At 37.5% G+C, this 24544-nt stretch overlaps 1 long non-coding RNA gene across 1 annotated transcript; it reads left to right on the top strand.

Annotated features, from left to right (window-relative positions):
• The first annotated feature begins 2922 nt into the window (after positions 1–2922).
• Positions 2923–23525, top strand: LOC113613609 (uncharacterized). Its single transcript, XR_003430307.1, has 3 exons — positions 2923–2937; positions 3044–3049; positions 23369–23525. It is a non-coding gene; the product is annotated as an uncharacterized LOC113613609 (long non-coding RNA).
• The last annotated feature ends 1019 nt before the right edge of the window (positions 23526–24544 follow it).

Genomic DNA, 24544 nt, shown 5'->3' with positions numbered 1-24544 from the left:
AATAGTAGTTATTTTGCTTCTAGCTTTCTCTAATGTTATTTGGTTTTGAGAGCTAATGGTCTTTCTATTTTATTCAACAGTAAACATCAGTTTCACTAAATCGTTAGGGTTGTGTCCTAGAGTTATAAAAGTATTGATTTTTATGTAAACCAGCAGAAAATGCTAACAGATCATATTAAATGTTTGATAGTTTATTGGGGCGTTTCTGATAGCCACTTTACTTTTGGCAGGCAGCATAAAGATTGGAGATATCGGGTTAGGGGTGGGTTGAAAGAGCAACTGGGAGGGAAGGAGTGATGATAAATGCCTTGACATTCTTTCACACTAAATAAGAAGTTATGTCATATTCACAGTGCTAAAGGGTGACAGAAATATTGTGCAGCTTAAATGATTAGTTGGGGGCTTGTGTTCCTAGATTATATGATTTAGTAGCCATGCATTGGGTTTTACTACACACAATGTACTTTGAAAAGTCAACCAATAAAAAGAAAACGTAGAATAACTGACACTTTTGGCTATAGCTTCTATTTCATTATGCCTAGTAACTTTAAAAATACAGAAGCACAAGTGTTAAAATGAAGAAGTTAATATATATGGGGAACGCTGAAATACTCCTACTATTTTAGAAAATTAAGTTCAGAGTATCTACTGTGGGAATTCAATAAAACTTTTGGCCTTCAATATAAGAAAGACCATAAATCAATGAAGTTTAAATAGTTCTGCTCTCTTGAACACCTGCTTATCTGTCTTGAGAAAATTCTGTAGTGTTTTAACCATCATTTTATGACATTAAAAAGTAATGCTCACTATTGCAGTACTTGGAAAGGCTATTAAAGTTAAGGGTATGTCAGCCATTCCATTATAAACCCTGATTTCCAGGAGTTTAATATAACCCAGACATCGCATGTAATAAACCTTAATGCAGGAATCTGAAACTTGGATCATTATTTTCTCTGTTTAAAGGCCAATTGCCCCACAAAGACTGTCTCTAGCCATGGCAAATATCTTTAAGATAAGTTATAATTTTAAAAATTCACCAAATGCTATTTTTTTCCTTCCTGTGATAGTTTAGCTCTAATTTAAGCACTCAGAAAGGAAGGCTGTGTGTAAAATAGCTTTTGAATGAAGTTAATCTACGTGCTTGCAGAGGAGCCCTGCCCCCTACCCCCAACAGAATTTTGTGCTTCTTCCCACAGAGAAGAACATTTTGGTCCATAAATATGGTACATTTTCTACAGTTGCTAAAACAAATTACCACAAACTTAGTTGCTTACAACACGATAAATTTGTTCTCTTGAGGTTCTGGAAGTCGGAAGTCTGAAATCAGTTTCACTGGGCTAATGTCAAAAGTGTCAGCAGGGCTGGTTCCTTCTGGAGGCTCTGAGAGGAGAATAGGTTTCCTTGCCTTTTTCAGCTCCTAGTAGCTGCCTCTGTTCCTTGGCTTAAGGTCCCTTCCTCCATCTCCAAAGCACATCAATCCAATCTCTGCTTCCATTAGAGGATAATGGAGTAATAAGCATTTCATGGGGAGATAGTATGAAAAATATCTTTAATTGACTAGGGTATGAACTCTTACGGATCCTGAGTGATAATGCTGGAGGAGAATGAAAGGGAAACTTCAGAACTTGGCATGCCTCAAAAGCTCGACGTGGACTTCACTTTTCTTCAGCATTGTGAATTAATTGCAAGAAAAACCCTCAGAGGGAATGTATATGTACTATATAAATATTTAAATTTTATTGGAGTATAGTTGATTTACAATGTTATGTTAGTTTCAGGTGTACAGCAAAGTGATTCAATTATACATATACATATATTCACTGTTTTTCAGATTCTTTTCCCATATAGGTTATTACAGAATATTGAGGAGAATTCCCTGTGCTATGCAGTAGGTCCTTGTTGGTTACTTTATATTTAGTATTTTATATATAGTAGTGTGTGTATGTTAATCCCAAGCTCCTAATTTATCTCTCCCCGCCGTGTTTCCCCTTTGGTAACCATAAGTTTTATTTTGAAGTCTGTGAATCTGTTTTATAAATAAGTACATTTGTATCATTTTTAAAAATCAGATTCCACATATGAGTGATATCATATGATATTTATCTTTCTCTGTTTGACTTACTTCACTTCGTATGATAATCTCTAGGTCTATCTATGTTGCTGCAAATGGCATTTCATTCTTTTTTATGGATGAATAATATTCCATTATATATATTTTTTTAAAATTTTTTTATTAATTTTTATTGGAGTATGGTTGCTTTGTAATGTTGTGTTAGCCTCCACTGCACAACGAAATAAATCAGCCATACACATACAGATATCCCCTCCCTTTTGGACTTCCCTCCCATTTAGGTTACCACAGTGCATTAGGTAGAGTTCCCTGTGCTATACAGTATGTTCCCATCAGTTGTCTGTTTTATACATAGTATCAATAATGTATATGTGTCAATCCCAGTCTCCCAATTCCTCCCTCCCCCTCCCCTTTCCCTCTTCGTATCCATACATTTGTTCTCTATGTCTGTGTCTCTATTTCTGCTTTGCAAATAAGATCATCTATACCATTTTTCTAGATTCCACATATATGTGTTATTGTACGATATTTGCTTTTCTCTTTCTGACTTCCTTCACTGTCTATTACATTCTCTAGGTCCATCCATGTCTCTACAAATGACCCAATTTCGTTCCTTTTTTATGGCTGATTAATAGTCCATTGTATATATGTACTACATCTTCTTTATCCATTCCTCTGTTGATGGACATTTAGGTTGCTTCCATGTCCTGGCTATTGTAAATAGTGCTGCTATGAACACTGGGGTGCATGTGTTTTTTTGAATATGGTTTTCTCTGGGTATATGCCCAGTAGTGAGATTGTTGGGTCATATGGTAATTTTATTTTTAGTTTTTTAAGGAACCTCCATACTGTTTTCCATAGTGGCTGTATCAATTTACATTCCCACCAACAGTGCAAGAGGGTTCCCTTTTCTCCACACCCTCTCCAGCATTTATTGCTTGTAGATTTTTTGATGATGGCCATTCTGACCAGTGTGAGGTGATACCTCATTGTAGTTTTGATTTGCATTTCTCTAATAATCAGTGGTGTTGAGCATCCTTTCATGTGTTTGTTGGCCATCTGTATGTCTTCTTTGGAGAAATGTCTGTTTAGGTCTTCTGCCCATTATTTGATTAGGTTGTTTGTTTTTTTGATATTGAGCTGTATGAGCTGCTTGTATATTTTGAAGATTAATCCTTTGTCCGTTGCCTCATTTGCAAATATTTTCTCCCATTCTGAGGATTGTCTTTTTGTCTTGTTTATGGTTTCCTTTGCTGTGCATTGTATATATATTTTGAAATTAAGTTTAGCTTGACATGCATTTCAAAGTAAATCTGAGTTTCACATATCTGACCTACACATAGAAATGACTGACCTAGGCCCACCTGGAACTGGGAAGCAAGGAGTATGTTTTGGAGGCATGAAGAAGAAGGATGTGGAGAAACAGTTCTATTTCTTGCTGGCTGATCATCTTTGATGTCGGGCAGGCTAATATGTGGTGGTCAGCAGCCTTAATGGGTGGCATCAGAGTCCTCCTCCAAAAGTGAGAGAGTTATTTTTTGATGGATTCTGGGTGGCTAATAGTTACTAGATTTGTAATGGGAGGAGGTGCGTGGAGGTAAGTGTTCTTTGACCTGTTGTATTCCTTTCTCCCTCTCTGTTACAGGATTTATTTTCCCAAAGAAATCATGTTGTAAAGAAGATTAAAAAAAGGAGCTTAGGGCCCCAGACCAGCTTGCCAACATTGCACTGTTAATCCCTGGTGTAGCCAAAACATATTTTTTTTTTAGGGAACAAAGTGTAAGAAGTGTAAGAACATAAGTGGTAAAAGGCAAGTGGATCAGTTCAAAAAATAAGTGCATGCTAAATTAATTTCTACTTCATGATGATTTAAATGTTTTTTTTTTCTCCTGAAAACTCAACCACTCTGTATTGTTGTTTCTTTGAGTAAATTATTTTCTAAAGAATGAGTAACCAATTAAAGAACAAACTTTTGGAGGGCTATGGACCTCCAAAAGTTTGGAGTCTCAGGACCAACCTCATGCTTGATGACTCACTAGGACTCACAGGACTCAGAAAGGCTGTTATACTCATAGTTGTGATGTATTACAGAGAAAAGATACAGATCAAAATCAGCAAAGGGGAAAAGCACATGGATGATGTCCAGGAGAAACAAGATACAAGCTTCCAGGTGTCCGCTGCTAGTGGCGTTGCATAGGGACATGCTTGATTCTCCCAGCAATGATGTGTGACAACATGTGTGAAGTGTTGCTAAATGGGGAAGTTCACCTAGGCCTTGGTGTCCAGGTATTTTACTGGGGGTCAATCACATAGGCATGTAGCACCTGTGTGACTTACCTTAGCTACTTTGTCCTCCTGCCCCCATTCCTCCCTCCCACACCCCCAGGTCAAACTGATATAGAATGGCCTAGGGCCTCAAGCCCAGAGAAAGAGGTCTTCACATTTTAATGTAAACTATCTGGTTAACTGATACAGTGGGGTCCAAGACCTCAGGCACACTTCTTTTAGATAAGCTATGTTTGGTGTCATTTTTCTTTTGGAAGCATCTGTATACCAATCAAATAAGGCATTCCATTGTGACCGAGGAGTTTAAGATCTTCTCTTTTCATGGGTGCTCCTTAAGGTAGGTTTATCTAAGTCAAAGTTTCCCCAAAGTGGCCGCTGCAATTCCAAATGATCCAAAAGTTTACCCATTTTCCAAGAAAACACAATATCTTGGTCCTTAGTGGCTATACCTATAGGAAGCAGGAGTTTTGGAGGGAGGTGGAGAAAGAGTTTTTGACCAGGTGGAACCCATTTTGCCTTTAGAATTCCCTAACACGTCTTAACTATGAGGGGCCCAGTTTTCCAACAGCTGTTCCCAACATCACATGTTTTCTCCTCTTTTCAACAGAATAGGATGACTTACCAAGAAGTATCACCAAACAAAATGTGGGAATTTACAATAAAGTCAGAGAGCTCAAAACACAGAGACAGAGAGGACCTTCAAGATGGTGGAGGAGTAAGATATGGAGATCACTCCCTACCCACAAATACATCAAAAATACATCTACATGTGGAACAACTCCTACAGAACACCTACTGAATGCTGGCAGAAGACCTCAGACTTCCCAAAAGGCAAGAAACTCCCCATGTACCTGGGTAGGGCAAAAGAAAAAAGGAAAAACAGAGACAAAAGAATAGGGATGGGACCTGCACCTCTGGGAGGGAGCTGTGAAGGAGAAAAGGTTTTCACACACTAGGAAGCCCCTTCACTGGTGGAGATGGGGGATGGGCAGGAGGGGGGGAAGCTTCAGAGCCACAGAGGAGAGCGCAGCCACAGGTGTGCAGAGGGCAAAGCGGAGAGATTCCCACACAGAGGATCTGTGCCAACCAGCACTCACCAGCCCGAGAGACTTGTCTGATCACCTGCCATGGCGGGTGGAGGCTGGGAGTTGAGGCTTCAGCTTCAGAGGTAGGATCCCAGGGGGAGGACTGGGGTTGGCTGTGTGAACACAGCCTGAAGGGGGCTAGTGTGCCACAGCTAGCTGGGAGGGAGTCTGGGAAAAAGCCTGGAACTGCCTAAGAGTCAATAGACCATTGTTCTGGGGTGTGCGAGGAGAGGGGATTCAGAGCACTGCATAAACGAGCTACAGAGACGGTCGCGAGCCATGGCTATCAGCGTAGACACCAGAGACGGGCATGAAACGCTAACGCTCCTGCTGCAGCCACCAAGAATCTTGTGTGCAAGCACAGGTCACAGTCCACACCTCCCCACCTGGGGGGTCTGTGCAGCCCGCCACTGCCAGGGTCCCAGGACCCAGGGACAACTTCCCTGGGAGAACACATGGCACGCCTCAGGCTATTGCAACATCACGCTGGCCTCTGCCACCTCAGGCTCGCCCCACATTCTGTACCCCTTCCTCCCCACTGGCATGAGTGAACCAGAGCCCCCGAATCAGCCTCTCCTTTAACCCCCTCCTGTCTGGGTGAAGAACAGATGCCAGAGGGTGACCTACATGCAAAGATGGGGCCAAGTCCAAAGCTGAACCCCAAGAGCTGTGTGAACAAAGAAGAGAAAGGGAAATTTCTCCGTGAGCCTCAGGAGCAGCGGATTAAATCTCCACAATCACCTTGATGTACCCTGCATCTGTGGAATATATGAATAGACAACGAATCATCCCAAAATTGAGGTGGTGGACTTTGGGAGCAACTGTAGACTAGGGGTTTGCTTTCTCTGTCTAATTTGTTTCTAGTTTTATGTTTATCTTAGTTTAGTATTTAGAGCTTATTATCACTGGTAGATTTGTTTATTGATTTGGATACTCTCTTCCTTTATATATATATATATATTTTTTCTTTTTCCTTTTTGTGAGTGTGTATGTGTATGCTTCTTTGTGTGATTTTGTCTGTATAGGTTTGTTTTTATCATTTGTCCTAAGGTTCTGTCTTTCTTTTTTTAGTATAGTTTTTAGTTCTTGTTATATTGGTTGATTTCTTTATTGGTTGGTTGCTCCCTCTCTTTTTTTTTAAGTTACTGTTTAATTATTTTATTTTAATAATATTTTTTTATTTTAATAACGTTATTTTATTATTTTTTTCTTGCTTTCATTTTTTTTCTTTTCACCCTTTTCTTCTGAGCCATGTGGCTGACAGTGTCTTGGTGCTCCAGCCAGGTGTCAGGACTGAGTCTCTGAGGTGGGAGAGCCAAGTTCAGGACACTGGTCCACCAGAGAGCCCCCAGCCCCTCGTAATATCAGTCAGTGAGAGATCTTCCAGAGATCTCTGTCTCAACACTAAGACACAGCTCCACTCAACAACCAGGAAGCTACAGTGCTGGATACCCCATGCCAAACAACTAGCAAGACAGGAACAAAACCCCACGCATTAGCAGAGAGGCTGCCTAAAATCATAATAAGGTCACAGACACACGAAAACACAACACTGGACATGGTCCTACCCACCAAAAAGACAAGATCCAACCTAATCCACCAGAACACAGGCAACAGAACCCTCCACCAGGAAGACTACACAAGCCACTGAACCAACCTTACCCACTGGGGGCAGACACCAAAAGCAGTGGGAACTACAAACCTGCAGCCGGTGAAGAGGAGATCACAAACACAGTAAGTTAAGCAAAATAAGACAGGGAAATATGCAGCAGATGAAGGAGCAAGGTAAAAACCCACCAGACCAAACAAATGAAGAGGAAATAGGCTGTCTACCTGAAAAAGAATTCAGAGTAATGATAGAAAAGATGATCCAAAATCTTGGAAATAGAATGGAGAAAGTAAAAGAAACGTTTAACAAGGACCTAGAAGAACTAAAGAGCAAACAAACAATGATGAACAACACAATAAATGAAATTAAAAATTCTCTAGAAGGAATCAATAGCAGAATAACTGAAGCAGAAGATCGGATAAGTGACCCGGAAGGTAAAATACTATAAATAACTGCCGCAGAGCAGAAAAAGAAAAAAGAATGAAAAGAATTGAAGACAGTCTCAGAGACCTCTGGGACAACATTAAGTGCACCAACATTCGAATTATAGGGGTCCCAGAAGAAGAAGAGAAAAAGAAAGGGACTGAGAAAATATTTGAAGAGGTTATAGTTGAAAGCTTGTCTAATATGGAAACGAAATAGTCAATCAAGTCCAGGAGGCACAGGGAGTCCAATCCAAAGAGAAACACACCAAGACACATATTAATCAAACTATCAAAAATTAAATACAAAGGAAAAATATTAAAAGCAGCAAGGGAAAAGCAACAAATAATATACAAGGGAATCCCCATAAGGTTAACAGCTGATTTTTTGGCAGAAACTCTGCAAGCCAGAAGGGAGTGGCAGGACATATTTAAAGTGATGAAAGAGAAAAACGTACAACCAAGATTACTCTACCCAGCAAGGATCTCATTCATATTTGATGGAGAAATTACAAACTTTACAGACAAGCAAAAGCTAACAGAATTCAGCACCACCAAACCACTGTTACAACAAATGCTAAAGGAACTTCTCTAGGCAGGAAACACAAGAGAAGGAAAAGACCTACAAAAACAAACCCAAAACAATTAAGACAATGGTAATAGGAACATACATATCGATAATTACCTTAAATGTAAATGGATTAAATCCTCCAACCAAAAGACATAGACTGGTTGAATGGATACAGAAACAAGACCCATATATATGCTGTCTACAAGAGACCTACTTCAGACTTAGGGACACCTTCAGATGGAAAGTGAGAGGATGGAAAAAGATATTCCATGCAAATGGAAATCAAAAGAACGCCGGAGTAGCAATTCTCCTATCAGATAAAATAGACTTTAAAAGAAAGACAATTACAAGAGACAAAGAAGGACACTACATAATGATCAAGGGATCAATCCAAGAAGAAGACATAACAATTGTAAGTATTTATGCACCCAACATAGGAGCACCTCAATACATAAGGAAAATGCTAACAGCCATAAAAGGGGAAGTCAACAGTAGCACAATCATAGTAGGGGACTTTAACACCCCACTTTCACCAATGGACAGATCATCCAAAATGAAAATAAATAAGGAAACACAAGCTTTAAATGACACATTAAACAAGACGGACTTAATTGATATTATAGGACATTCCATCCAAAAACAACAGAATACACTTTCTTCTCAAGTGCTCATGGAACATTCTCCAGAATAGGTCATATCTTGGGTCACAAATCAAGCCTTGGTAAATTTAAGAAAGTTGAAACCTTATCAAGTATCTTTTCCAAACACAATTCTATAAGACTAGATATCAATTACAGGAAAAAAAACTGTAAAAAATACAAACATATGGAGGCTAAACAATACACTACTAAATAACCAAGAGATCACTGAAGACATCCAAGAGGAAATCAAAAAATACATAGAAACAAATGACAATGAAAACATGATGACCCAAAACCTATGGGGATGCAGCAACAGCAGTTCTAAGAGCGCAGTTTATAGCAGTACAATCATACCTGAAGAAACAAGAAAAATCTCAAATAAACAACCTAACCATACACCTAAAGCAATTAGAGAAAGAAGAACAAAAAACTGCCAGAGTTAGCAGAAGGAAAGAAATCATAAAGATCAGATCAGAAATAAATGAAAAAGAAATGAAGGAAATAATAGCAAAGATCAATAAAACTAAAAGCTGGTTCTTTGAGAAGATAAACAAGATTGATAAACCATTAGCCAGACTTATCAATAAAAAAGTGAGAAGACTCAAATCAACAGAATTAGAAATGAAAAAGGAGAAGTAACAACTGACACTGCAGAAATACAAAGGTTCATGAGAGATTACTACAGGCAACTGTATGCCAATAAAATGGAAACTCTGGGCTTCCCTGGTGGCGCAGTGGTTGAGAGTCTGCCTGCCGATGCAGGGGACACGAGTTCGTGCCCTGGTCCGGGAAGATCCCACATGCTGTGGAGCGGCTGGGCCCATGAGCCATGGCCGCTGAGCCTGCACATCTGGAGACTGTGCTCTGCAACGGGAGAGGCCGCAACAGGGAGAGGCCCGTGTACCGCAAAAAAAAAAAAAAAAAAAAAGGAAACCCTGGAAGAAATGGACAAATTCTTAGAAAAGCACAACCTTCCAAGACTGAACCAGAAAGAAATTGAAAGTGTAAACAGACCAATCACAAGCACTGAAATTGAGACTGTGATTAAAAATCTTCCAACAAACAAAAACCCAGCACCAGATGGCTTCACAGGCGAATTCTATCAAACATTTAGAGAAGAGCTAACACCTGTCATTCTCAAACTCTTCCAAAATATAGCAGAGGGAGGAACACTCCCAAACTCATTCTATGAAGCCACCATCACCCTGATGCCAAAACCAGACAAAGATGTCATAAAAAAAGAAAATTACAGGCCAATATCACTGATGAACATAGATGCAAAAATCCTCAACAAAATACTAGCACACATAATCCAGCAACACATTAAGAGGATGATACACCATGATCAAATGGGGTTTATCCCAGGAATGCAAGGATTCTTCAATATACAGAAATCAATCAATGTGATACACCATATTAACAAATTGAAGGAAGAAAACCATATGATCATCTCAATAGATGCAGAAAAAGCTCTTGACAAAATTCAACACCCATTTAAAAAAAACTCTCCAGAAAGTAGGCATAGAGGGAACTCACCTCAACATAATAAAGGCCATGTATGACAAACCCACAGCCAACATCATTGTCAAAGGTGAAAAACTGAAACCATTTCCACTAAGATCAGGAACAAGACAAGGTTGTCCACTATTACCACTATTATTCAACATAGTTTTGGAAGTTTTAGCCACAGCAATCAGAGAAGAGAAAGAAATAAAAGGAATCCAGATTGGAAAAGAAGAAGTAAAGTTGTCACTGTTTGCAGATAACATGGTATAATACACAGAGAATCCTAAAGATGCTACCAGAAAACTACTAGAGGTAATCAATGAATTTGGTAAAGTAGCAGGATACAAAATTAATGCACAGAAATCTCTTGCATTCCTATATGCTAAGGATGAAAACTCTGAAAGAGAAATTAAGGAAACACTCCCATTTACCATTGCAACAAAAAGAATAAAATACCTAGGAATAAACCTACCTAAGGAGACAAAAGACCTGTATGCAGAAAACTATAAGACCCTGATGAAAGAAATTAAAGATGATACAAACAGATGGAGAGATACACCATATTCTTGGATTGGCAGAATCAACATTGTGAAAATGACTCTACTACCCAAAGCAATCTACACATTCAATGCAATCCCTATCAAACTACCAATGTCATTTTTCACAGAACTAGAACATAAAATTTCACAATTTGTATGGAAACACAAAAGACCCCCAATAGCCAAAGCAAGCTTGAGGAAAAAAACAGAGCTGGAGGAATCAGGCCCCAGGCTTTAGACTATACTACAAAGCTACAATAATCACGACAGTATGGTACTGGCACAAAAACAGAAATATAGATCAATGGAACAGGATAGAAAGCCTAGAGATAAATCCACGCCCGTATGGTAACCTTATCTTTCATAAAAGAGGCAAGAATATTCAATGGAGAAAAGACAGCCTCTTCAGTAAGTGGTGCTGGGAAAACTGGACAGCTACATGTAAAAGAATGAAATTAGAACACTCCCTAACACCATACACAAACATAAACTCAAAATGGATTAAAGACCTAAATGCAAGGCCAGACACTATGAATCTCTTAGAGGAAAACATAGGCAGAACACTCTATGATATAAATCACAGCAAGATCCTTTTTGAGCCACCTCCTAGAGAAATGGAAATAAAAACAAAAATAAATAAACGGGACCTAATGAAACTTAAAAGCTTTTGCACAGCAAAGCAAACCATAAACAAGACGAAAAGACAATCCTCAGAATGGGAGAAAATATTTGCAAACTAAGCAACTGACAAAGGATTAATCTTCAAGATATACAAACAGCTCATGCAGCTCAATATCAAGAAGACAAACAACCCAATCCAAAAATGGGCAGAAGATCTAAATAGACATTTCTCCAAAGAAGATAAACCAATTGCCAACAAATACATTTAAGGATGGTTAATATCACTAATCATTAGATAAATGCAAATCAAAACTACCATGAGAGGGCTTCCCTGGTGGCGCAGTGGTTGAGAGTCCACCTGCCGATGCAGGGGACACGGGTTCGTGCCCCGGTCCAGGAAGATCCCACATGCCACGGAGCGGCTGGGCCTGTGCGCCATGGCTACTGAGCCTGCGCGTCCGTAGCCTGTGCTCCACAATAGGAGAGGCCACAACAGTGAGAGGCCCACGTACCGCAAAAAAAAGAAAAAAGAAAAACTACAATGAGATATCACCTCACACCAGTCAGAATGGCTATCATCAAAAAATCTACAAACAATAAATGCTGGAGAGGGTGTGGAGAAAAGGGAACCCTCTTGCACTCTTGGTGGGAATGTAAATTGATACAGCCACTATTGAGAACAGTATGGAGGTTCCTTAAAAAACTAAAAATAGAACTACCATACAACCCAGCTCTCCCACTACTTGGCATATACCCTTGAGAAAACCATAATTCAAAAAGAGACATGTACCACAATGATCATTGTAGCTCTATTTACAATAGCCAGGACAGGGAAGCAACCTAAGTGTCCAATGACAGATGAATGGATAAAGAAGATGTGGCACATGTATAAAATGGACTATTACTTAGCCATAAAAAGAAATGAAATTGAGTTATTTGTAGTGAAGGTGGATGGACCTAGAGTCTGTCATACAGAGTGAAATAAGTCAGAAAGAGAAAAACAAATACCATATGCTAACACATATATATGGAGTGTATAAAAAAATGGTTTTGAAGAATGTAGGGCAAGATACAATAAAGACGCTGACATAGAGAATGGACTTGAGAATACGGGGAGGGGGAAGGGTAAGCTGGGATGAAGTGAGAGAGTGGCACTGACATATATACATTATGAAATGTAAAATAGATACCTAGTGGGAAGCAGCTGCATAGCACAGGGAGATCAGCTCGGTGTTTTGTGAGGGAGATCAGCTTGGTGTTTTGTGACTGCCTAGAGAGGTGGGGTAGGGAGGATGGGAGGGAGACTCAAAAGGGAGGGGAAATGGGGATATATGTATAACCTATAGCTGACTCATTTTGTTATACAGCAGAAACTTAACCCACCATTGTAAAGCAATTATACTCCAACAAAGATGTTAAAATAAATAAATAAATAAAAATGCAATACAACCCCCCTTCACGCCCCCCCCAAAAAAAACCCCACAAAGACAGTGGAGCTCAGATCTAAGACAGCCTCCAACTCCAGGGTCTGTGAGAAAGCAGTGAGTCAATGGGCTCTTTGGGTACTGACACCTGGTTGCTGACTGGCCTCAGAATCGTTGGGAGTTTCCTTCAGGTCCTCCTTCTGAGGCCAAAAACTGTAAAAATACAGGAATAGCAAAATTAAACCCACCAAATCAATAAATAGTATTTAGTAAGAATGTATTGTCCATATAAGAAAAGTTCGTAAATTGGGAGCCTTCAAATCAAAGACTGATATGAAGCTCAGGGGCTTGAAGTAACAGGATGGTTTATAAAGTGAAAATGAGGAAGCTGTTTACCCTTTCCAATGATTGGTTATTACGACGAGGGTTTCCAAACAGCAGGGGATAAGTTAAAAGTGATTACCTCGAATCATTTTTAGGAAGATGACTTAAATTTATTTTATGATTGTCAGAGACATTTATAAAAATAACCTAAGTTTCACTTATGTTCATGCAATAAGATAGGTTTAGTTTTGCTTACATGGATTAAATGGTTTTGTCTGCTCCGGGAATTTTCAAGTCCAATCTCCATTTTGTATTTAATTGTAACAGAGGGTATCTGGTCCCTGTTATTCCACGTTGGCCCAGAGCAGAAATGTCTGATAATGTTTTAAAGCATGTAAATGCTTCCATTTGAAAGAGTATTACATAAAATTCAATGGCTTATTTAGCAATTATCCCAATTTATTTCTTTTCATAATTTACATTCTCTTAACTAATCTAATAATTCCATCTGAGAAAACATTATGTAGAAAGATTTTCTTTCCCTTTACATCAGGAAAACAAAGAATGCCCCCGAAGATTCAAGGCAGACATAGAATAACTTAACATTCTACCGTGGTTAAAAAAAAAAAAAAGATTAAGGAAGACAATTTAGGTGATACAAAAATTTTTATTTAACACTTCATGAAGTGGACAATCTTTTTTCAGAGACCTGCAAAATGGAGAGGAAAGGAGAAAACTTTTACAGGATAAGGAATATAAAATAAGGAAGAGACAGAAAATATCTGATTGGCTGGGACCACGTAGTCAACCTTGTTTGAGGTGAGAACGCCCAGAGTTGGCTTGGCGTTTGGGGATTGGCTGAAGGCATACACTGCGTTTCCGGTCGCGGGAAGCGTTTACAAGTACAGAGAAGTGTTTGCTGACGCGGCACCCCGGGCAGAAGCCGCTCCATCTTGGGCCTAGAAAGTTATTTCAACAACAGGAAAAGATTTGCTTGTGCTGCCCCTCATCCTTCATCCCTTCTCCTTTCTCCTCATCTCACCTGGTGCTTTATTGACTTGGAAAACAATGCTAGAAAGAGCCAGTTGAGCCCTTTCTGTGTGAACGGTGGAAGGACCAGCCTCCGCTCTCTCACGGAACACGGAAAAAAGTAGGTGAAATCATAAGAATACATTTATCAGGCATGTGAATTGTAATGTCTCGGTTTGGTAAAGGAAGTAAGTGGATTAAACTTTGTTGCTCCTAAGGTAGGCTCTCGGATGGAAGACCCTCTGCTCTTAACTTGAAATTGGCTTGGTTTGGTGGGTAATTCAACCCCTCTGGCTTATGCTATTATTACAGGATTGGGTTAGTGTGTTACAGTGTAAGCCTAAGGGGTTATGTCTGTGATTGTATCCTAATGTCATGAGTTTAGAGTTGTTTGAAGTTCATGGCTTATTTTATTAGAAAAATACCTGGGCTTTGGGAGAGAGCCAGCATTTCTCAAGTTTCATGTATTGTTGTTATGGACGCATTTTCTCCCTTGTAAATATCAGCGGCATAGATTTTATTGGTATTCACCAACTTTTCAATCCAGAGAGCCCTGGATTCAGCACAGATGTCTGGTTCTTATGACTGTCACGGGAGTGTACCAAGTGACACGGCATCATCCAGTTACCATGAGCCTTTAATACCTCACCCCGAAAGGAAACTTAGTACTGCAGTCTGAAAGTCTCCCAGCTACTGCATCTGGCACTCCTTAAGTCCTGTGGGCTTTTCCTTCTCTTCTCGAGGGAATTTGGCACTGAAATAGCCTCCATTCCATGCCAGACAGGAAAACACATCATTTTGGATCAGAATAACTTGCTTTCTTTTGTCAAGGATTATTATATATTTTTTAAATCACAAACATCTGTCAGCAATATGAAACCCGCAGAATTTATAAAAGGCATTTCCTTAAGGGCTGTTGTGTGTGATGACTTCTTATTGGTCTGACATAATTTAACCGAGGCATCTTTCTGCGTTTATTTACTTTTAAGTTTCAATATATTGTGCATAGACTATTTTTGGAGCCACTGTGAGGAAACTACTCATATGGAATGCATTTCTCAGGAAGACCATGTGTTTTCAGTGTTGAATCAAACAAAGCCTTGCCCCTTATGCTAATGGAGAAGAAGCCATCTCCCTCTGTCTCTCCAGACTCTCTCTCCACTCCTTGTATCCTGAGCCAGGGAGACAGCTGTTTTCTCCTGAACACGGGAGGAGAGGATGAATACTAAACTGTGGTATCTGGCTGCCTGTCAGAACAATAGGAAACTGCACACCTGTCAGCTCTTGGCAAGCAGGGCTGGTAAAATGACTAACGTTGTTTTCCTAGCTCTCTCTTCTTGACAAGCACACCACTGGCTACATTTCTCTCTCCTTCAGTTCACAAAGGCTTAGATTTCTCCCTTGAGGCACTGGGAGGAATTAAGCAGTTTTACTACTGCTTCTAATAAACAGCTTCCTTTAGACAAGGTGGATTTTCTTGCAGGATGTGGTTTATGGCCACCTCTCCACCCCCTTTCCCACACTGGTCCCCTCACCCTCCCGGGAGCACTGATAACAAGGGTTCTTTCTCCCTTTGTAATTACTGCTTTGCATCTGTAAGCATTTTTCTTCTGCAGCCTCACTTGGCTTCCTAGAGGCAATCTGAAAGCCCCTTCAGCTAATGGCTCATTTAGCAATCAATTTGTCAAATAATGTTCACAGATGTTTTTCTGATGGAGCAGCATACAGTGCAGGTAATGACTGAGTGAGTGATCATTTATGATAGGTGACGGGATCAAGGCATTGCCTTGCCAGGCTGCTCAGGAGTTGGGGGTTACTGGTCACCCAGAGAGAGAACAAGCTTCTTTTTGTTTTTAAAACATTAAACCAGCCCTGTGATTCCATTGCCTCTGAATCATGGGCTTGCAGCTTAAGTAGTTCCTTATATCCACAGCTGAAAGAGTCACACCGGTGTGAGACCTAGAGGAATGTAAAAGTAGTGTTTCCTTTAACTCGATAATTCTTGTTTTTTGAGCTTTGACCATAACTCTGGAGCTGGGAACATAAAAAGAGCAGAAAAACGTTACACATGTAATAATATCATAGTGGTTTGCAACTGTCTTTATACCTGTGGACATTTTCCAGAGTCAAACACAATTCAGAATCAGTCAAAAGAAATACTTATTTTATCAGAAATGTGGAAAACTTTGTAGCTTTTAATGCGGAATGATCTGTCAAAGATCCAGAAGAATGGAATCCAACTGAACTTTAACTACCAAAGCCAAGACAGGACTGCTGAGCTGAGCAGTCTGAGATTCCCACAGCTGCACTAGCTATGCTTTCTTTCATGGTCCTGAATTGTTTCCATTACCCTGAAAAGGGTTATAAAACCTACAATCAATTTAGTTTCTGGGGCATTGTGTTTTGAATACCATTTAATAGGGTGTGACAAAAACACATAATTTCTCCACATGTTCTTACATTGCAAGCAGATCTTAGGTGGTGCTCGGCAGTGCACCAGATCATAAAAGCAGTACCGGGAGCTTTGGAATTGGAAATAAAGGAAGAGCAACAGACAGCCGGAACGTTCAGCGTATGAGAATTTTAAATTTACTCGTTGACCACAATCACCAAAATCTTTATTCTCTGCTTTCAGCTCAGTTTGGCGTTAGTCAAAGGTAGACAAATTTAATTATTTCATACATGAAAAGGAAAATCATGTTTCAGAATGGAAAAGATGAGCCTGAACACAGAGGGACAGAATACATTTAATAAGAACGTTAAGGAGAGATGGGTTGAATCTGATCTGCAACTGTGGATGTTGGAGGATAAGGATTTCTGTTCCTTTTGATGAGCAGGATTTGAACTGCTCTTCCAGCTCGATGCCCCAAACCTTTTCTTTTTCCTTCGCAAATGAGCAGGCTCATTTATTTTAATGAGAGTTTTTGACTAAAGAGAGAGACCAGTGTAGCTCTGCCACTGCTCCTAATCCATTTAGGCACTGCCTGAATGTCTCTCTTTTATGGTTGTGTTGTCTTCTCACACTGCATCAGGTTACTGAAGAATAGGATCTGCTGGTGCTGTTAAAATTGCTAAATTTGCATACTCTGGAAGTTTCATTATTTTGCATACTTGTGATGTGGGTATTTTAGGTGACTTACAGTATACAGGAACGCTGATTGCTCAGCTATAATAGACCTATGGGAACAGGTGAACCAAATACTTGTCAGAGTTGTTCCTCAGTGGCAGCAGCCCACCCTACTGTTTCAGAGCAGGTGTAATGTACCCTTCCTTTTGTATATTTTGATCTGCATGTGGAGATCTTACTCCTACTGGGCAAGAAATAGCTGAGCCAGTATCTCCTTTACTTGACCTTTGTGTCTGATTCTAGGATGCTGGAAGTTTTTATAAACGTAGCTAGCTGTTCAAGTTTTATTTGGAAATTTGACTAGGATGTGTGAAAAGCTTTTCCAGGCAAATTGGTTTACTATTTACGAAACACTGTATTAGCACTTTATATAGATATGTAATTTATTCCTCAAAAGAGGAGTATGTGTTACGTGTTACTATCTCTATTTTATAAATGAAGAATCTGAAGGTTAGAGAGATTTTTAAAAATTGGCAACACAAGCTGTGCTATGAACTTTTCCAAGTTTCATGCTTACAGGCTTTCATTAAAAATATGTTGTAAAAATTTAAAACAATTCAAAAATGTCAAAGAGAGTTAATCTCCTATATTTATGCTAATGAAATTTTGGTGACTATGTTTGCAATTATCTCACCATGCATATATACACCTTATACTATTGGTCTGAAATTTCATATAAATGAGATCATAATAAACTTTCTAACTTGTTTTTTTAAGAAATAATATGTTATGGATATATTTTTCAGTAAATATCTATACCATCATTTAAAAAGCTGTGTAGGGGCTTCCCTGGTGGTGCAGTGGTTAAGAATCCGCCTGCCAATGCAGGGGACATGGGTTCGAGCCGTGGTCCCAGAAGATCCCACGGGCCGCGGAGCAACTAAGCCCATGCACCTCAACTACTGAGCCTGCGCTCTAGAGCCTGCGAGCCACAACTACCGAAGCCCGGGGGCTTAAAGCCCATGCTCCGCAACAAGAGAAGCCACTGCAATGAGAAGACTGCACACCGCAACAAAGAGTAGCCCCTGCTCGCCACAACTAGAGAAAGCCCACACTCAGCAACGAAGACCCAACGTAGCCAAAAATAAATAAATTAAAAAGAAAAAGAAAAAAAAGCTGTGTAATATTACAATGTATATATCAACCAAATTTATGTAACCAATTCTAGGCTGATGGACATATAAGTTGTTTTCAAAATTTCACTATTATATATAATGTTTAAATCAATATCTTTGTGCATACCTCATCCCTTTTTCAGTTATGTTTTAACATCTCTCTTTTTTTTTTTTTTTTTTAGCATTTCTGTCACTGGGTTGAAGACTGCATGCATTCAAATGTTGAGGTAGGTTATAAATATATAATTAATGAAGATCATAGGCTCTGGAATCACTCTGCCTGGGTTTGAATATCAATTCTTTCACTTAATCTGTATTTATTTAGTAAAATCCTTAATTCTCCATCTCAGTTTTGTCATTTTTAAAATAGGGAGGATAATAAACCAGTATTTTAAGTTTGTTGTGAGAATGAAATGACATGGATGCAGAGCAGGTAATGTAGTGCCCAGTGTCTGATGCATCATATAGTAAGTGGTTCATTACTGATCACTATTTTGTTGTTGGATATATTTTGCAAAACTATTTCCTAGAAAAGATTTACCAATTTATATTCCCACCAACAGTCTAAGACTGCCCATTTTCACATACTGTGTCTGTCACTGGGCTTATTTAACCTTTCAGATTTTTACTATGGTAATATCACCTCTTTATTCCTCCCCCCAAAAAACAGACAAAAACAAAAACAAACCCCGGCAAATTGCATTCCTGGGATAAACTTTACTAGCTCATGGTTTATTATCCTTTTTATATGGTGCTGAATTGAATTTGCTAATATTAAGGATTTTTGTCTTTTGTTCGTGAGGTAGTTTGGTCTGTAGTTTCCTTTCCTTACAAAATCAAATGCCTCTGATTTTGGTATCAAACTAGTACTGGCATATTCTTGCCGTGATTTTTTGAAAGATTGTGTGTATTATTGGTATTATTTCTTATTTAAAATGTTTGATAGAACTCACCAGTGAAACCATCTTAGTGAATTTTCTTTGTGGGAAGATACAAATTTAATAGATATAGAAATACTCATATTTTCAATTCCTTCTGGGTTAGTTTTGGTAAGTTGCTTTTACAAGGAACTAGTCCAATGCATAAATTAGCACTTACTGTAATTTTTTCCTTTTAATATATGCTGGATCTTATGAGGTATCTTTATCATCTAAACATTGGTATTATGTGTTTTTGTTTTTTTTAATCAGTTTTTCTAGAGGACTATCATTTTATTAGTCATTTCAAAGAACCAATTTTGGCTTTGTTAATTTTCTGTTTATTTCATTGATTTCTGCTCTTCACCTTATTTTTGTTCTTCTGCTTACATTAGCTTTAATTTGCTATTCTTTTTCTTTCTTAAGGTAGGTCATTATTTTAAATTTTTCCTCTTTTTAAAACTATAAATTTTATTCAAAGCTCTATTTCAGCTGCATCCCACAAATTGATATATAATATTTTCATTATTCACTTCAAAATATATTCTAATTTTTCTTGTGATTTCTTCATTGACCCATTGGTTATTTAGAAATATGTATCTTAATTTCCAAATATTTGGGACTTTTCTAGAAATCATATTGCTACTGTTATTTTCTAATATACTTCCACATTGTTGATCATATGCTACAAGATTTCAAATGATGTTTATTGGACTTTTTATGCCCAGCATGTGGTTTAACCTAGTGAATCTATCATGTGCACTTGAAAAGATGTTGTTGGGTGTCGTGTTATATCAATGTCAATTAAGTTAAATTAGCTGATAGTGTTGTTCATATCTTTTATATCTTCTACACACTTTCTGATTATTTTTCTCATCATTACTTGATAGAGTGGTTTTAAATCTCCAGCTATAGTTGTGAAATTTTTGTGTTTCTTTTTAGTTCTTTCATTCTTTGCTTCATGTAGTTTGAATCTCTGTTATTAGGTGCATATGTGTTTGGATTTATTATGTTTTCTTGATATATTGATATTCCTATATCGGTGAAATATTGATTATTACTCACATATTAATATGTGAAATACTCTTCTTTATCTCTAATAATACTCTTTGTTTTGAAGTCTACTTAATCAATGCTAAAATCTAGTCACACTAGCTTTCTTATGTTTCCTATTTGCATGGAATATGTTTTTCATAATTTTATTTAATAACTGTCTTTATATTTAAAGAATATTTCTTATGAATAGAATATAGGGGGTCTTGTTGACTTTTTATCCATTTTGATAACCTCTGTATTTAAATAGAATGTTTAGTTCAGTTACATTTAATGTAATTATTGTTTGATTTTTTTCAGTTTAGTTTTAATTTTATATTATAGTTGATTTACAGTGTTGTGTTTCAGGTATACAGAAAAGTGATTCAGTTATACATATACATATATCCATTCTTTTTCAGATTCTTTTCCCATATAGGTTATTACAGAATAATGAGTAGAGTTCCCTGTGCTATATAGTAGGTCCTTGTTGATTATTTTATACATAGTAGTGTGTATATATTAATCTCAAATTCCTAATTTATCCCTACCTCACCTTTTCTCTTTGGTAACCATAAATTTGTTTTTGAAGTGTGTGAGTCTGTTTCTGTTTTGTAAATAAGTTCACTTGTATCATTTTTTTTAGATTCCACACATAAGTGATACCATATGATATTTGTCTTTGACTTACTTCACTTGGTATGATAATCTGTAGGTCCATCCATGTTGTTGCAGATGGCATTATTTCCTTCTTTTTTATGGTTGAGTAATATTCCATTGTATATATGTACCACATCTTGATATATTTGATTTTAAATCTGTCATCTTGCTATTTGGTTGTTACATCTGTATTTTCTTTTTTTAAATTCTCTGTCTCTCCTTTTCTGTTGTATTATTTCATTTCCTCTATTAACTTTTTAGCCATACTTCTAAGTTTTTATTGGTTGCTTTCAGGATTAACATATGCATAATTATTATAATCTACTTACAATTATACTCTTTTACTTAAAAAAGTAAGACTCTTACAGTTGCATAATGGTGTTTACACCCATCCATTGTGCAAACGATGACATATATTTTAATTCTAAATCTATTATGACCTCTCACAGTACAATATTATTATTTGTTTCAAACAGGTGCCTTTAATACAATTCAAAGAGGAAAAAAGAGAGTATCTTTTATATTTTCCTATATAGTTACCATTTCCAGTGCTCTTCATTCCTTCCTGTGGATCTGAATATCAACCTGGCATCATTTCTCTTCAGCCTGAAGAGGTTCCTTTAACTTTTCTTATAGTTTAGCTCTACTGGTGAGAAACTCCCTCAGCTTTCATTTTACAGTTGTCTTTGTTTTACCTTTATTTTTGAAGGTTATTTTTGCTATATGTACATTTCTGAGTTGACAAATTTTCTTTTTTTCAGCACTTCAGTGTTACTACACTGTCTTCTGACCTCTGTTTTGGTGACAAATAGCATTCATTTGTGTATTATATTGCAAGTAATGTGTCTTATCTTTTTGGATTTTAACACTTTATCTTAAAAGATAAAAAAATATGATGTGCCTATGTCTCATTTTGTTTTTTATTCTTTTTGTAGCTTGATGAGATTCTTAAATTTGAAGGTTGATGTTTTCCATCACACTTTGCATATTCCCAATCATAATTTTCTCAGAGTCAAAGTTTATTGACTCTTCAATATGTGGTCTCTAATCTTCGGTTAAACCCATTTAGTTAATTTCACATCCATTTATTTCTTTTTTTATAGTTTTCATTTTCTGCTGATATTTCCCATCTGTTCACTTAATATGTCTATCTTTTACTTTTAACTCTTTGACAATAATAGCTGTTAAGCCCCTTTCTACTAGTTCCAACCTCTAGGCCTTCTTGGCGTCTGTTTCTATTGACTTTTCCCTCCTTTAATATAGAATTCATTTTTTACAGAGGTTTTAGAAACAGAAAAAGTGAGCGGAAAGTACAGAGATTTTCCATGAAGCCCATGCCCCACACATTAACAGCCTCTCCAACTATGAATATTTCACATAAAAGTAGGACATTTGTTGCAGCTGATAAACCTACATTGGCACATCACTATCACCCAAAGTTCATAGTTTACATCAGGGTTAGTTTCTGGTGTCATACATTCTTTGGGTTTGGATAAATGTATAATGACATGCATCTACCATTATAGTATTATGCAGAATAGTTTCACTGCCTTAAAAACCCTCTGTGCTCTTTCCCCCAGCAACCACTGAACATTTTACTGTCCCCACAGTTTTGCCTTTTTCAGAATGTCACATAGTTGGAGTTCTGCTGTATGTAGCCTTTCAAATTGGCTTTTTTACTTAGTAATATTCATTTAAGATTCTTCCATGTGTTTTCATGGCTTGATAGTTCATTTCTTTTTAGAGATGAATAATATTCCATTGTCTGGGTGTACCACAGTTTATTTATCCACTCACCTACTGAAGAGCATCTTGATTGCTTCCAAGTTTAGGAAATTATAAATAAAGCTGCTATAAACATTCATGGGCAGGCTTTGGTATGGACATAAGTTTTTATCTCATTTGCATAAGTATCAAGGAGCACAGTTGCTGGATCATGTGGTAAGAGTATGTTTAACTTTGTAAGAAACCACCAAACTGCCTTCCAAATTATCTGTACCATTTTGCATTTATACCGGCAATGAATGAAAGTTCTGTTTTTCCACATACTTGCCAGCATTTGGTGGTATCAGTGTTCTGGATTTTGGCCATTCTAATAGGCAGGAAGTGATATCTCATTTTAATATCCATTGTCCTCATGGCATATGATGTGGAACATCGTTTCATATGCTTATTGGCCATCTGTATATCTTCAGATGTCTGTTAAGGTTTTGGTCAATTTAAAACTTTTTTTTCTTAGTGTTGAGTTTTGAGGATTTTTTTTGTATATTTTGGATGACAGCCCTGTATCAGTTGTGTCCTTTACAAATACTTTCTTCTAGTATGTGGTTTCTTTTCTCATTCTCTTGACGTTGTCTTTTTTCTTTTTTTTTTTTGCTGTGCTGCACAGATTTTAGTTCCCTGATCAGGAATTGAACCCGGGCCCTTGCAGAGAGTGCAGAGTCCTCTCCACTGGCCCACCATGGAATTTCCTTGACATTGTCTTTTGCAAAGCTTATTAACTGTCTCTTTCATGGATCATGTTTTTGGTGTTGTATATAAAATGTCATAGCCATACCCAAGGTCATCTAGATTTTCTCCCATGTTTTCTTCTAGAAATTTTGTACTTTTGCTTTTTACATTTAGGTCTCTGATCCATTTTCAGTTCATTTTTGTGGTATGTGTGAGGTCTGTGTCTACATTGATTTTTTTTTTTTTTTGGCACATGTGTGTCCAGTTGGTCCAGCATCATTTGTTGAGAAGACTATCTTTGCTCCATTATAGTGCCTTTGCTCCTTGGGTCTATTTCTGGGCTCTCTATTCTGTTCCATTGGTCTATTTGTCTTTTCTTTTGCCAGTACTACATTGTCTTGAATACTGTAACTTTATAGTAAGTGTTGGATATTGCGGCTCTTTTGCCTCTCTATGTAAACATTGGAAATAATTTGTTGATATCCACAAAATGACTTGATAGAATTTTGATTTAGATTGCGCTGAATCTATAGATCATGTTATGAAGAACTGACCTCTTGACAATTTTGAATCTTCCTATCCTTGGAATCCATGATATTCAATTTCATAAAATGGAATATCTCTCCATTTATTCAGTTCTTTGATTTCTCTCATGAGGGTTTTATAGTTTTCTTCATATAGATTTTGTAAATATATTGTTAGATTTATACCTAAAGATTTCATTTTTGGCGGTGCTAATATAAACAGTATTGCATTTTTAATTTTACTTGGTCATTGCTTGTATAGGAAAATAAATGACTTTTGTATATTAACTTTTTATCCCAAAACTTTACTATAATCACTTATTAGCTCCAAAAGGGTTTTTTGTTGTTGTTTTGTTTTTTGGTCAATTATTTGAGATTTTCTGCATTTATGATTATGTCATCTGTAAATAGAAACAGTTTTATTTCTTCCTTCTTTATATATATATATATATATATATGCCTATTATTTCCTTCTCTTGTCTTATTTCATTAGATAGGACTTCTAGTACAATGTTGAAGTCAAGTAATAGGATGGATATCCTTGCCTTGATCCTGATATAAGTAGGAACTTCTAGTTTCTTAACATAAAG

The sequence above is a fragment of the Aethalodelphis obliquidens genome, unplaced genomic scaffold, assembly GCF_003676395.1.
Source record: "Aethalodelphis obliquidens isolate GAN/ISIS:26980383/991018 unplaced genomic scaffold, ASM367639v1 scaffold4, whole genome shotgun sequence".
NCBI lineage: Eukaryota > Metazoa > Chordata > Mammalia > Artiodactyla > Delphinidae > Aethalodelphis > Aethalodelphis obliquidens.
The sequence above is the reverse complement of the archived record's forward strand: the minus strand, read 5'-3'. Positions and strand labels throughout refer to the sequence as shown.